Source organism: Erinaceus europaeus, chromosome 19 (assembly GCF_950295315.1).
Source record: "Erinaceus europaeus chromosome 19, mEriEur2.1, whole genome shotgun sequence".
Taxonomy (NCBI): Eukaryota; Metazoa; Chordata; class Mammalia; order Eulipotyphla; family Erinaceidae; genus Erinaceus; species Erinaceus europaeus.
This window is the reverse complement of record NC_080180.1, coordinates 44,177,162-44,192,306: the sequence shown is the minus strand read 5'-3', so window position 1 is coordinate 44,192,306 and position 15,145 is coordinate 44,177,162. Positions and strand designations below refer to the sequence as shown.

The window sequence follows — 15,145 nt, the reverse complement described above, 5'->3', positions numbered from 1 at the left end:
ATTACAGTGCACAAGAACCCAGGTTCAAGCCCTCCGGTCCCCATCTGCAGGGGGGAAGCTTTAGGAGTGGTGAGAAGATGCCACAGGTGTCTTTCTCTCCTCCCTCTGCCTGCCCCGTCTCCCTGCTCCCTCTCAATTTCTCTCTGTTTCTAGTAAATTTGGGGGCTGGGGGGTAGGGAAAGCCGTCGGAAGCAGCGGATTCGTTGTGCAGGCACCATGCCCCAATAATAACCCTGGTGACAACGATAAATACACAGAAAAGGAAATGTATTCCTATTTTAAGTCAAAAAAATGTTCATTTTGTTCTAAACACGTAAATAGATGTCTAGCAATATAAAGTTGTAGTAAATATGCACATGAATGTATATTATGTCATTTCTATGTGTGTGTGTGTGAGAGACAAAGTGAGGAGAAAACATTAGTTCTCTTGCACTTGAGTGTCTTCCCTCTAGCTCCTGTATTTCCCTCACATCTAATCTATTCAGTAACAGTTTTGAAAAGCTGAGATTTCTAAAGCATATTACATAATAAGTCAAGTAATTAAACAGATAATTATCAAAAAGTATTTATTACCAGAGCACTACTCAGCTCTAGCTAATCATGGAATGGGAGATTGAACATGGGATGGATATATATATATTTGTTTAAAACTCAGTTGCTACAGGAGACAGGGTCCTAACAATTTCATGTCTTAGAAGAATTGTTTACCAAACTGATTTCAAAATTGACAAGCAAAATGTTTGAACTGATTTCTAGAGTCAAACATTACCCTCGGCTATTAGTTACTGTCTTTTCAAGACAGTCCTCAATCTGGTTGTTAATTAGTATTAATGAGCTCTTGCCTAATCTGTCCTTAATGGGTCACCTGCATTTCCTTCTATGCCTGTCCTGTCTTACTCATCCTGCAGTATTCCTGAGTTCCTGCTTAGAACGTGACACTGAAATACACAGATTCTGTTCATGTGTGTCATCAATGCATTTGGGGAGGGAAGAGGGGTCAACTTGTCTGGAATCTGCAAATCGATTCAGTTAAGGAGAGACTAGAGATTTGACCTTTGGATTTTGCTGCATGGAGGTCATAGGTGACCTGAGAGAATCAGTCTCACTTGAGTCCTGGAGCTGATGGAGCAGGGAAACTTGAGTGGAGGAGAGGCAGGGATGGCCAGATTGTGCTGATCAAAAGGGATTGTTGTTCTAACTTGAGAAGATGAGAGTGTGGCTACATGCTAACACACATGATCTGCAGGGGGATAGACATGATAGCAGAAAGAGGGATGGCCATTAGAGAACTGAATGAAACCTATAAGGGCCAGGTGTTAGCCTTGGAAAGGCTGAAAAACCTTCCACCACTCTTACAGGTTTAGAAAAAGAAGTATAGGTCTGTGGGCAGCCATGACAGCTGTTTTAGAGTTTTGAAGAGAGCATTTGTGGAACAGTTTTGAGTGGCCATATGGTATCTGTGGTCCTCGTTTTGTTTTCTCTGCTCACTTTTAGTTGTTAAAAGACAGACCTGAAGCTGGTGGGTGGGCATTTTGCCAGCACATGCAAAAAAAGGTGGGTTGGGATGCCAGATTGAAGGACGCGCCTGCAACTTCTCTACCTTAAGTAGCTTTGCTTTCGATCCCCTGACTCTTGATGTTGTATCTGCAACACAGCAATCGTGTACACATCTGCTTGACCTGCATTTCCTCTGTAGTGACTTTAATAAACAGCTTGCTTGTCACCTACTCAAGAATTTTCTGTGAGTTTCAGTTATGGCCTCCCCTCCCCATCTCCCTGATTTTTTTTTTTTAATTGTTGTTGTTATTGATGTCGTTGTTGTTGGATAGGACAGAGAAATGGAGAGAGGAGGGGAAGACAGAGAGGAGGGGAGAAAGATAGACACTTGCAGTCCTGCTTCACCGCCTATGAAGCGACTCCCCTGCAGGTGGGAATCCAGGGGCTCAAACCGGGATTCTTATGCCAGTCCTTGCGCTTTGCGCCACGTGCGCTTAACCCACTGTGCTACCATCCGACTCCCTTTTTTTTTTTTTTTTAAAGTGAGTGACACTTCGGACTTAGGAGTGACAGATTCTGTCAGCTGCCTCTGTTCAGGCGTCACTTATTCCAGTAAACTAACTTCCTCCTTGCCTTCAGTTCTTCTTCCTCAGCACAGTATTGATAAGCATTGTTCTTGTTGGAGCCTGGTAGGGGGCTAAGCATGCAGAGGGCTTGTCTTCCACGTGTGAGCCCTAACTCCCATTCTGGTACTGCATGAGGACACTAGGGATAACACTAAGGGCCAAAATGGAGGTGGGACTTCAGGGATGGTACAACAGTGCTTTTTCTCTTAAAATTTTTACACACACACACACACACACACACACACACACACACACACACACACACACACCTAGAAGGTATCATGCACGTGAGAGGCCTTGGGTTTATGTCCCTGGCACCACCCAAAAAATGCCCTTGTTATTCTTAGCATAATAAGCTTAGATGATTTATTTATAACCAGAACACTGTTCAGCTTTGAGTTTTGGCAGTGTTATGGGTTAAATCTGGGACCTTTGGTGCCTCAAGCATGGACATCTGCCATGCTTCTTACCTCTGGGAGGCTGGTGCTACCTCTCCAGCCTGTTTACTTGCCTTCTAAACCCGGAAGGTAAAATCCAGACTCCTTGGTGAGATGGATTAAAGAGCTGAAAGAATGTCTCTAACCTGCTGTCATTTCTCAGACCTTGTCTACTCACCCACTCCATTCCCCTCACTCTGGTCTAAGCAGACCATTCCCTAAGATTCTTTTTTTAAAAAAAAAATTTTATTTATTAATTAATGAGAAAGACAGAAGGAGAGAGAGAGAAAGAACCAGACATCACTCTGGTGCATGTGCTGCCGGGGATTGAACTCAGGAAGGACTTCATGCTTGAGAGTCCAATGCTTTATCCACTGCGCCACCTCCCGGACCACTTCCCCAAGCTTCTTAAACCACCGTCACTGCCACTCCTACTCATCCACCTGGGAAGACTGTGTATTTTATTCTTTGGGAATCCTTCTCTTGTATTCCCATCAGAATCGTTCTATGCTGGTGCTAAGTTGTAACATGCTTTCAAGGGCATGGGCTGTATCACTCTACTTTGTTTCTCCAGGGTCTACACAATAGCAGGCATATATTTAGTAGAAATTTGTTGAAGAATATTAGCCCAGGGTTATATTTTCATCTCACCCCTTTAAAGTCACTTTTAAAAAGAGCTGACCCATATTGTGCTAGCATATTCCTTTGATATTTTGATTTGATTGAATGTCCGCGTATTAAAGAGGAGACGAGTCAGGGGGAAGGGATGAGATTGGGTTGGTGCTGACCCATATATGCTGGGATACAGAAGAGGGGCAAGAGGACAAACAGTATCTTGTTGGATATTGTTCTGTCTTGTTCTATCTGGTGTATTTATCACAATTGGTTTTGGTCACATTAAGTGCAACATGTGTTACTTTTCCTCATGTAGAAGAACCAGATGGTCTTTGATTATATATTATTATAATATTACTGTGGACCATAGAGTGAAAGGCCTGACTGGCGTGCTCTCTGCTTAGGCTAGCACAAGCCTCTGCTTCCAGGGTCCCATCATAGTGCAGGATAGCTGCTAATTTCCAGCCATCACACCTTCAGTGAAAAGTAGAAGCAGAACAAGGGATGGAAGAGTGAAAAAGTAAACTTCCACCCAAACCATGAGATCCCTCGAAATGTTTGTCTTTTCTTTAATTTATTTTACAGGACAGAGAGAAACTGAGAGGGGGAGGGGAGAGAGAGGGAAGCAGAAAGAGAGCCACAGCACGGCCTTGCCTCTAGTGGGGCTTTTTCCCTGAGGACCAGGGGTCCTTGTACACTGTAGTATGTGCAATCAGGTGTGCTACCAGCTGGCCCTTAACGTTTCTTTCTTTCTTTCTTTCTTTCTTTCTTTCTTTCTTTCTTTCTTTCTTTCTTTCTTTCTTCTCTCCCTTTCTTTCTTTCTTTCTTTCTTTCTTTCTTTCTTTCTTTCTTTCTTTCTTTCTTTCTTTCATCTCACTGTCCAATTGTTTTCCCCCTCACATGCTCTTAGTTTGGTGATTATCTTTCTTTCATTCTCCTCTGCTCTATCCTCACACTCCTCATCAGCTTAGCCATACTCCTTCGGGTCTTACATCATCTAATTTCTACTTGTCCTACCTACAGTTGTCACGAGTCCAGGTATTCCCACGGCACAGATAAAGTCAAGATATATGTTAAAGATCTTAAGGAAATGCTGGGAAAGAGTTCCAAATAAGGCAAATGAAATTGTGGAGCAAATAGGAGCTTGGCTTGTATTGCTGAAGGGAGAGTTTAGCTGCACTTGATGCAAATGTACCCTGTGTGAGATTTGGGAAAAGGTGGGTCTCTCGAAGGTGTAGAGTAAAACTATGTGAAAGCTAGAATGAGAAATACTAGCCCCCCCCCCCCCACTTATGAGATATACTTCTGCTTAGGTATGTACCATCTTTGCAAACTAACATGATTATTAGTATTACTTAGACTATGCCTCTTTTAAATTATATGCTGAGGCGATACCTGAGGCACAGAGCATTACTGTTCTCTAGAGAGAGAGAGTTCAACTGTTGGGTCAAATTGGGAATTTGGTTGCTATAACTACAACTGCACAGATGTGCTGTACATATAAGTGCAAGCTTCCATAGTCCTTGGGATACTGGCATTGGTAGTGTCTTAAGAAAGTAAGTAGACTTAAAGAGGAGGCTCTGATGTATTCATGTTTATACTTGATGTACTGTTGCAGGTCATCTGATGCTTGACGATTTCAGTCAGGCAGTTTGTAATTTAGGATTCTTGTAATGAGAGTGTTAGTAGAACAGAAATGTTAGAAATTAGGACTTGCCATTAGAGTCCATATTTGCAGGGGTGTTTGTATTTCTCTGGAGAAAGTTAAGTACTATCATACTAAAATTTGATGTGTGTGTCAACAAAACACAGCTATTGTTTTCCTCTGTGAAGTTTAAATTGTAAACTGCTAAGTATAAAGTAATTCACCATCTTTGTTCTACAATTATCTTGGACTTGGGGTATGTTGGAGGGATGTGTTTCACTTGTGTGAATTCCAGGTATCTTGAAATGTAGAGCAACTAAATTCACTTTTGTTAAAGAAGCCTACTTTAAGCAGTTGGGACACTAATAGAAGTCGTAACTATCAGGATATTGTTAAGAGGGTTTTGATAACCGAAGCAACTTATGCTCAGTGGAAATGAAATGTATTAAAACTAACATTTCCAGTACTCAGTTCAGGTCCCTCTCTTTTTAAAAAGGAAATACAGCTATACATTTTAATTTTAGTATTCATTTATTTATTATATAAAGACAAATCCGAGTGGGAAGGGGGATATAGTGGGGGAGAAAGAGACACACCTGAAGCATTGCTCCACCACTTGCAAGCCTTCTCTAAGAGTGGGGACTGGAGCCTTGAACCCGTGTCCTTGGGTATGGTAACATGCACTCAACTGGGAGCATCCCTGCCCATTCCCAAAACCATACATTTTAAATGTTAAAGAAAATGACTTCTTCCATTGAAGAGTGAGAGGTATTGTGGCCTCTCTTTTTGTCTCCTCTCACAAAAAGTAAAAATAAGAGAAGAGAAATAACCTTTGTATTGTATATTCATGTTAATTTTTTAGATATACTGAAAACTATTTTAAAATCCTTCAAGAATTAGGAACTACTTGACATTGAAACATGAATACTTTATAAGCATCACTTTTTATGTTAAAATTTAAATATAACATAGTTTTAAAACTTTACTACTAGAGTATGACATACAGGTTCAAAAGAATAAATACTGGTTTCTTTAGATGTCACTACTTTTGCCACACATCAGTGACTGTATAGGAGTTATGTACTTTCTGATTAGTATAAAATGTCACATGGAGCATGAAATAGCTCACCTGGTAGAGCGCAGTCTGTCATGTATGTGAGGACTTGTGGTTGACCCCCCAGACATGCAACTTCAACAAGGGGAAATATCATTTACTGTATCTCCTCTTTTGTCTATAAGCCCAGTTAGCAACTATAACCAAGCCTGAAGGGAACTACTAGCTGGATCACTAGCCCAGTTGAAAAGAATCTTTTTTGACTTCAGGTGTTGTAATGCATGCCCTGATAGGGAGAGCTGCAGCAGCTTACAGATCTGAAAGCTTTGGAGAGAAAAGGCAAGGAGGATACAGAAACAAAAACACAGAGATGTTTATATGTTAAAAAGGAAAACAATAACAACAACTAACATTTTGTTTCGCTGTCTGTTGCAGTGTAGAATTACTTCAAGGTCTGTTTTGACGCAGCTATATAATTTATTGCTGAGTCTTAACACAAAGTGAATTCTGGGTTTCATAAATCCTATCAAATTCTTAAGCAAGATCGCATTACTCTTATAGAACTTCAATGTGAAAAAGACAGCTTGGGTTGTTTCCAGTTTTTGTTTGTTTCCGTGACCATTCAGGAACCACAAACATCTCTTTTTGTGGACATAATGTTCTTGTTATTTTTAAAATAAAACCTAAAGCAGAATTGCTGAGTTACATGGTAGAAGGTGGATAAGGAACTTCCTCTGTAAGGAAACACTGTTTCTATCATTGTAACAGTTTGCATTCTCATTCTGCTTGAGCCTGAGATATTTGGAGTGTACTAATGGCTTTACATCTCATCCAACACTGGACACTGATACAGGCTCAATTTCTACTATGTATTTGTTGAAACAGTAGTCCAGTATTTATTTTTTCTTAATTAGAAATTACTAAGTAAACTGAGTTGATTATCTCATTTAAAAAATATTTTTAAGCTTTTTTATGTGCCCTCTGTACAATTCCTTTGTTGACTGTATTTTGCAAAAGTACTCTTCTAAAAAGCTTGCGTTCTGTACTGTTTTCCACTAGTTGCATTGTTCTCGTTAATATTTGTGGTACTGGGCCTCATACACACACAATTCTATTGTTCCCTGGCCGGTATTTGAACACCTTTTTTTTTTTTTTTTTTACCCCTCCAGGATTATTGCTGGGACTTGGTGCCTGCACTATGAATCCATTGCTCCTGGAGGCTGTTTTACCCATTTTGTTGCCTTTGTTACTGTTACTGCCGTTGTTGCCATTGCTGTTGTTGGATAGGATAGAGAGAAATGGAGAGAAGAGGGGGAAGACAGAGAGAGGGAGAGAAAGATAAGACACCTACAGACCTGCTTCACCACTTGTGAAGTGACCCCCCCTGCAGGTAGGGAGCTGGGGACTCGAACCAGGTTCCTTAAGCCGGTCCTTGCACTTTGCACCATGTGTGCTTAACCCACTGTGCCACCACCAAGCTCCTTGAACACTTTTTTTAAGTAGAGAAACACATGCATGTGCGTGCGCGCGCACACACACACACACACACACAACAACAACAACAACAACTATTCAACTATTTGGAGCTTCCCTGGGTGTCATGTATTGGGACTTAAACCCAAGACATCACTCATGATAATAAGATGTGCACAGTATCTCCTCACCCTTAACTGTGTTTTGTAAGTTTATAAGCTTTCTGAGCCCCAGCAGTGTAGCTCATCTGGGAAGGTGCCTGCTATGCTGTACCATTTATGTGGGACTCAGGTTTGAGCCTGGGCACTGCCCACCACACTGAGGGAAACTCCAGTGCCACAGCTCCCTTTCTCTATCTCAGAATGTCAGAGCTATGAAGCCCTGCTGATGACAAAACTTATATAAATAAACTTTTCACTTTAATGAAGTTTACTTATGCCGTTGTTTTCTTTCCTAGGTTGTTTTGCTGTTCTGCTTAGGATTTTTTTTTTTTCTAAACCTGATGTCATAAGGGTCTTCTCATAATTTTCTTGCATAAAATATGGGAGTTTGAATAGATATAACTATTTAGATCTGATTCACTTTTTAAAAATCATTTATTTATTATTAGATTGAGATACAGAGAGAAATTGAGAGGGAAGGGGGAGAGAGGGAGGGAGACACCTATGACTCTGCTTCACCACTTGTGAAGCTTCCCCCCTGCAGATGGGGACCAGGGGCCTGAACCTGGGTCCTTGTGCACTGTAATGTGCGCACATAATCAGGTGCATCACTCCCTGGCCCCTAAATTTATTTATTTACTTTTAAATTTTTTTTAACTGGAACACTGCTCAGCTCTGACTTATGGTGGGGCAGGTGCAGGTGTAGGGGATTGAACCTGGGACTTCGGATCCTCAGGAATGAGAGTCTCTTTGCTATCTAACCAGTCTATTATCTACTCCCTATGATCTGATTCATTTTTAAACATTTTTTAATTTATTTATAAAATGAAAATATATGACTAGAAATATATGAATGGAAATATATGACTGAGTTTGGAAAAAGTCACCAAAGTAAAAAAATCTCTGGGTGGAGGGTGAGAATAGATGTTTAGCTTCACAGGGGTGGGGATAGGGGGGTTAAGGGGGTAAAGAGATGGGACACAGCCCTTTGGTGGTGGGAATGGTGTTGGTGTGTGTGTGTGTGTGTGTGTGTGTGTGTGTGTGTGTGTGTGTGTGTGTGTGTATAATGGAAATATTGACAAGACCATGGGATAAGAGGAGATACAATTCTGCAGAACTCCGTATCCCATCCCCTCCCTTGATACCTTGATAGCTTTCCTATTCTTTATCCCTCTGGGAGTATGGACCCAGGGTCATTATGAGGTACAGAAGGTGGAAGGTCTGGCTTCTGTAATTGCTTCCCCACTGAACATGGGTGTCGGCAGGTTGATCCATACTCTCAGCCTGACTCCCTCTCTTTCCCTAGTGGGGCAGGGCTCTGGGGAGGCAAGGCTCCAGGACACATTAGTGGGATCATCTGCCCAGGGAAGTCAGGCTGGCATCATAGTATTATCTGAAACCTGGTGGTTGAAAAACAGTTAAGGTATAAGGCAGAACAAGTTGTTGACTAATCATGAACCTAAAGGCAAGAATATTGCAGATGAAGATCTGGGTTTCTCCTTTTTGGAAAAAGCTAGTAGGTCTATTTTAGATATATTCCAAGGGGTCCAAGGCTTTACTAGTTTTTACCTGAGTCCGACAGCTAGCATGCTCCATGCACAGCACCACATTTCACAGATCTGTTAAATAAATAAATATTTATTACTTTATATCTTTATAAGAAATTACACACAGGTGTGACTTTATGCTTCTCCTTTTGATGAAATTTTTTTTTAGTTTCTGATAATTATCAACACAGTGTACTCATGCGGCCTGAATTTTTCTTACACTCTGACTTACAAAGACACATCTTCTATGGCTTATGTCAGATTTTGGGGAGACTGGTGCCTGGATTTTGATGCCACTCATATAAAATTTTATAGAATCAGTAGATGTAGGGTTGTCATGCTTGAGACGTAGTTTAATTCCAGAAATCTGTCGAGGCTCTTACTGGGTTTAGGACCAATCTCAACATCCGTTTGAATTAATCTTCTCCCAGCTTCCCCAACAGCAAGTTTCACCGTTTGATTAGTTATTATTTATTCATTTTTAGAAAATTGGTCATTTAACCACTTAATGATTTTTAGAAAAGTCAGTTGTTTTTGGAGGAAATGTTAGAGCTAAGCTTCCTTTCATGTTCAACATGGCGAGCCCTGCACAGTGAAACAGTGAGCACTTAACAAAGGCATTTTGGATAAGGCATGTGTCTACTTGCTGAAGGGGAAAGCTGTTATGGACCATAACTTTGATACAAACAGATCCGCTGCCATCTGGGTAGAAAGCACTGTGATCAGCAGAGACCTGCTTGTGTCACTGTGTAGACTGATAGCAGCAGATCGATTTAGCTGAGCTGTTCTCCAGCATTTCGGTCACGAGGACAGACACCACCAAAGTGGAGTCATCACCACACCACTGCCCTTTGCTGGTTTAGAATGTGGCAAAAGAGAAAAACTACTTGCTCTCTTCACCCCAGTACTGCTGAGGTAAGATCCACCTCTCCCCCCCCCCCCCTTCCTGAGGGGAAAAACAAAGAGCAAAAGCAGCCTCTTCCAACTTTCCCCATGCTGTTTTGATTTAAAACTATGCTAGTCTTTTCCATGACAATTCCCTCAATCCAGGTGGCATCCCTTATTGCGGAGAGCAACGTGTGTGTAGTACAGCTTGGGCAAAATTTAATAACAGAATTGCATTGCTGAGCACATCCACACATTTGACCTTGAAGACTCATAGGAGAGCAGCCATTGCAGACTCCTCTCCTTGCCCTTGATGTACAAGAGAGTAGATAATGAATTAATAGAAATTGATAAAGAGTGCTGTCAGGCAGCTGCTGAGGTCATGAGACTGGTATGCGGAAACAGTGCCCATACAACATACGTAACAAGTAACTGCAGACAGGAGGGGTGGGCGGGTCATTGAAGCAGGAAATTGGCCATCAGAAGGAATGTTGGCTCCACACAGGCTACAGCCGCATGGACTCACTGGGAGAAATCACACGGGACATGGGGGAGTGCTGCAGAGGAAAGAGCTCTTATAGAAGGTGGCAGCACTCTTGCTGTTACTGGAACTTCACAGGTCTTGAAGACAGTGCAGGTCAGATCTGTTTTTAAAGGGATCAAAATGTTAATGACAAATGTCAAATCCCTAGCTGTTGTTAAAACTGACACCAGGCTACTACTGAGAATGAACAAACACAGAGCAGAAAGCACAGCTATGACCCCTTTACTTGTCCGTTTTTCCTCATGCTCTATCTTTATAAGCAAAAGTTTATTGTGAAGATTGTGCACAGAGGGGCAAATCTTTGTGATGTTGTACCGGGGTGGTGTGGTTGTTGGAATATTCTAAATGAGCCGTGAAAGAAATCTGGTGATACTGTCTGTTTAGTTCTTCAGATAGTTCTGAAATAATGAGCCTCTTAAAGAGCATGCTTTAAAAAACAGTTGTACTTTTCATATACATAATTTATATGTACTTGGTGTGATTGCTTTTGTTTCCAATATCTACTTTTTTTTCATTGCTGTTGCTGTTAAAATAGTGAGGAAAAGACACTAGGGGGAAAATACTTCTCAAGTCTTTTAATCCAGTTTCCTCTTCCAAACTAAGTTCCTAAATATTTTACTGATTTTGTGGACTGGAAATCGATGGCAGCAGCAGTTAGATTTCTTAATATTTACTGTCACTGTTATTTAAAGATACCGTTATGTGAATTTTCCCCTCTTTAGAAAACCCTAGACTAAATGGACTTTGATTTTAGAGCATCGGCAGTTACTTAGTTTTTTTTTTTTTTTTTTTTGAAAGTAAAATTCACTGTCATTTTCTAGAAATGAAGGTGTGGAAAACTGATCATCTTTGAATATAGAATTTTTAAGTCATTTTGTACATTAGGAATGCCCATCATCAGTATAATATCTTGGTTTGCTTGCTGTGTATAGCTTGACATGAATAAGTTTACATTCCACTACTGAGGAATTGCATTCCGCTGGGGAGTTCTGACGCACAGCAAGAATGTGGGGGCCCACAGAAAGGGCAAGTTGGGGGACATTGACAGAAGAGGCTTCTGTGCTCAGTAATGGCCTTGCATGGAAACTTGCTCTGGTCAAAAGTGCTCCTGACTAATGTTGGGTGGGGAAAAATGTGGCCGCTGAAACTTAAGACAGAATCACTCCACCAAATCATGAGACTGCACCACTGTCCTGTGTGACGTTACCTGCAGGTACTTGGGAAAGCTAGGTAAGACTATACTCAAACATCTGTGCTTTCTTATTGTTTAGCAAGCTACTAAACTTTTTCTCTATTTGATGTGAGGTAGAAGGAAAATTGCTCCCTAGTATTTTTTTTTCTGGCCTACATATTTTTTGTATTACTATTCAGTAATTGCGCTTTGCACCTGTAAAATAATTTAAGTCGTGTATTTCAATTTGAGGAATAACTTGTAAATTTTGAATTTCCATTTGTGTTGTACAAAACCATTGGTGAAATGGGAATGAAAATCTGGAGTACGAAAAAATATTTTTGAGCCCCCACTTTAAAAAAATATGTATTTATTTTTTAACTAGAGCACTGCTTTGCTCTGGTTTATGGCAGTGCTGGGGATTGAACCTGGGACTTTAGAGCCTCAGGCATGAGAATCTCTTTGCATAACCATTATATTGTGTACCTCCAGCCGAGACGACTATTCCTAAATAGGTTATGCATAACCATTTTGTAGTAATCAGCTGTGCTGCAAGTAGTTTTTTCATTCGGTGTTTGTTGAAAGTTTAAATTTTTTTTTTTTTTTTTAAAAAAGCTCAGTGAACAATAGCTTGTCTGAGAGTGAATGTGTTTCACTCTTGAGTTGTCATCTTTGTGCAATGTAGAGTTATTAGGACATAATGAAATTACATTGAGATTGACTGATTAGTAGCTGTATAGTGTATTTATATAATACAACCTAGAGGAACTTAGAGTATAGTAATTAAAATTTCAAACTGTTACTATTCCTAAAATATATATATATACAACACCTGTCTATTCCTATTTCTTTGATTTTATGGTCTTCTGTTGCTAGCTGGTATCTAGTATAAAAAGGGCCAACTTATAATAATTCAAGTTTCATTGATATTTGTTACCTGTGTCTTTCTTACTTTTGAAAGTCACTTATGGGGGCCAGGCAGTGGTTAAAGGCACATGGTACCATGTTCAAGGACCTGGGTTCAACCCGCTGTTCCCCACCTGTAGAGGGAAGCGTCATAATCATGACGTGTCTGTCTGCAGATGTCTGTCTCTCCTATATCTCCTTTCCTCTCTCAATTTTTCTCTGTCCTATCAAATAAAGAATAAGGTATAAATGGCCACCAGGAGCTGTGGATTGGTCATGCAGTCACTGAGAACCAGCAATAATCCTGGTGGCCAAAAAAAGTACCTCACACACATTTTTATCTTTCACACATGCATATACTTAGATATACACAATAGACTGAAAGTACTAGGAGGCTTGAATTAATTTTTAAAAATATTTCAAGTCAGAGTTAAAAAGCAAACAATGCCCATTTTAATATGAAGCCTAAACATAAAAAATATCTTTGTTTATTTTGGTATGTGGCATTTTGAGTGAGTGACCTTTCAAAGTAGTTGCTCTGCTGGTTGAAGTACTGGCAGCAGCTGCTTGAAGAGGCTGGGTTTTTATAGATTTGACATTCAGATCTTTGACTATTCAGGGGGTAACCCGCAAGCTCTTGATGGTCATTTGTAAATTTACTTAATTTGAATTGCCTTCTGAGTTACAAAAGCTGATTTGCCTTTAGTCGGCTCAGCCTTGTAGCGAGTGAGCCTCTAAGAAGCCACCTTTCAACAAAGCTCTGTTATTTGTATCATTGGGATGTTGCTTTATGAGTAAATTTGATACCAAAATAGTATTGCCAACGAGGTCTGGAATGAGTCTTTATAACGGCAAGCTTGGGCCAGGAGATAGCTTACTTAGAGCACACATGCTGCGTGTCTAGGTCTGTATTCAAGCCCCAGCAGTAGGTGCTGAGGCATCTTTTCTCTCTCTCTGTCTCTCTTTTTCTCTCTTAAAAAGAGAGGATACAAAATTTACACCAGGGAGGACATTTAATAGTAGCATGCATTTAAAAGTAGTGAGTCACTGAATTCATTCCCTAAAACAACATTAATAAAATTCCAAACTTAATAAACTCTAGAATTTGTTATTGAATATGAAAAGTTATAAGAGAATGCAAGAGGGGCCAGGTGGTGGCACACCTGGTTGAGCACACATGTTACATACAGTGTGCAAAGGACCCAAGTTCAAACCTCTAGTCCCCATCTGCAGAGGGAAAGTTTTACAAGCCAGAATTGGCACCTTTTGACTACTGCTGATTTGCTGTAAATTTTGAAATAAAAATATTTGAATCTTAGAACCTAAAGAAAACTTTTTTTTTAAATTGATTAGAGACCCTTTCATTTCCACATGGATTGTGCTTAATCTGTTGAGTAGAGTATTCCCTTACTTTAAAAGTTTTTTTTAAAATATTTATTTATTTATTTATTTGAGAGAGACAGCCGATAGGAGAGGGAGAGAGACACCTGCAGACTTGTTTCACCATTTACAAAGTTTTCCCCCTTACTTTTCAAGCAGGGGTTGGGGGCTCAAACCTGGGTCCTTGCACACTATAATGTGTGCACTTAACCAGGTGCGCCACCACCGGACCCCAAGTAGTCCCTTAAAAATTTTTTTTTGATAGGACTAAGTATTCACTTCTGAGAATAGGACTAAAGAAAACTGGAGAATGGTCATATCAGCTGGAACAATTCTTACCTATTTCTTCTTCTTCTAGCGTTTGCCCTTCTTCCATAGCCAGTCAACAGCGTCAGGTTGAAAGCTGTCAGGAGCTGCTTATTGCTGGCTTTGAAAGTGACTGGGATCCATGTGGATTCAGTCGGCTAGGAAGGATCGTCAGTTTCCCCAGTGAATGGGTACTCATGGGATGCACCACGAGAAGGTCGATCCAATGCATCCCACCTATTTCTGATTTTGTTTAAATGCTTAAAGATTATAGGTACACTGTTGAGTTAACAAAATTCTTCTTTAATCATCTGTAGCATTTTCTAAATCATGATCTTAGGAGAAGTTGAAACTCAAATAATGCGAACCTCCAGCTACTATTAATAAGACTAAATTTATTTGAATTAGTGCCCCATATCTTATAAAAAGCCCTTTGGATTCCCTTTACTTTTTTGTTGGGATCTTTTTAGTTTGTGGTTTCTCCCCTACATACCTTTCTATCAAAGATTTGTGTGCTATTCTATTAGGATGTGTAAAATAATTTTTATTTTTTAATTCTTTCATAGTTGATCCATCCTTTAAGGTGTGACTTGATTATCCTTTTAAAAATTCTATTCATCTATTAACTAGAGAAAGAGAGAGAAAAGAATCAGAGTGTCACTCTAGCACATATGATGCTGGTGATCAAACTCTGGGCCTCATGCTTGAGTTATTGAGAAAGTCCTTTGTCCACTGGGCTACCTTTATTCTCTTACTGTGATAATGTCTCTGAAGCCGGTTTCATTTACTATGTGAAACATGTGACCCTGCTATTGTTTAATGTCATTAATCGCTGTGTACACTTGTTTGCTTTTCACATAATATTTCATCATGCATACTGGGCTCTTTAACATCTACT

At 40.1% G+C, this 15,145-nt stretch overlaps 1 protein-coding gene across 8 annotated transcripts in view; it reads left to right on the top strand.

Moving 5' to 3' along the window:
* Positions 1 to 15,145, top strand: part of RAPGEF2 (Rap guanine nucleotide exchange factor 2) — a 269,320-nt gene that overhangs the window by 124,054 nt on the left and 130,121 nt on the right. Inside the window, exon 1 of one of the 8 annotated variants that reach the window (XM_060178882.1) lies at positions 10,454 to 10,577. The exons of the other annotated variants lie outside the window; for them this stretch is intronic. The gene's annotated coding sequence lies outside the window, so the exon portion shown is untranslated. Of the gene's footprint in view, positions 1 to 10,453; positions 10,578 to 15,145 lie in introns of those variants that run through there. 8 annotated transcript variants of the gene reach the window in all.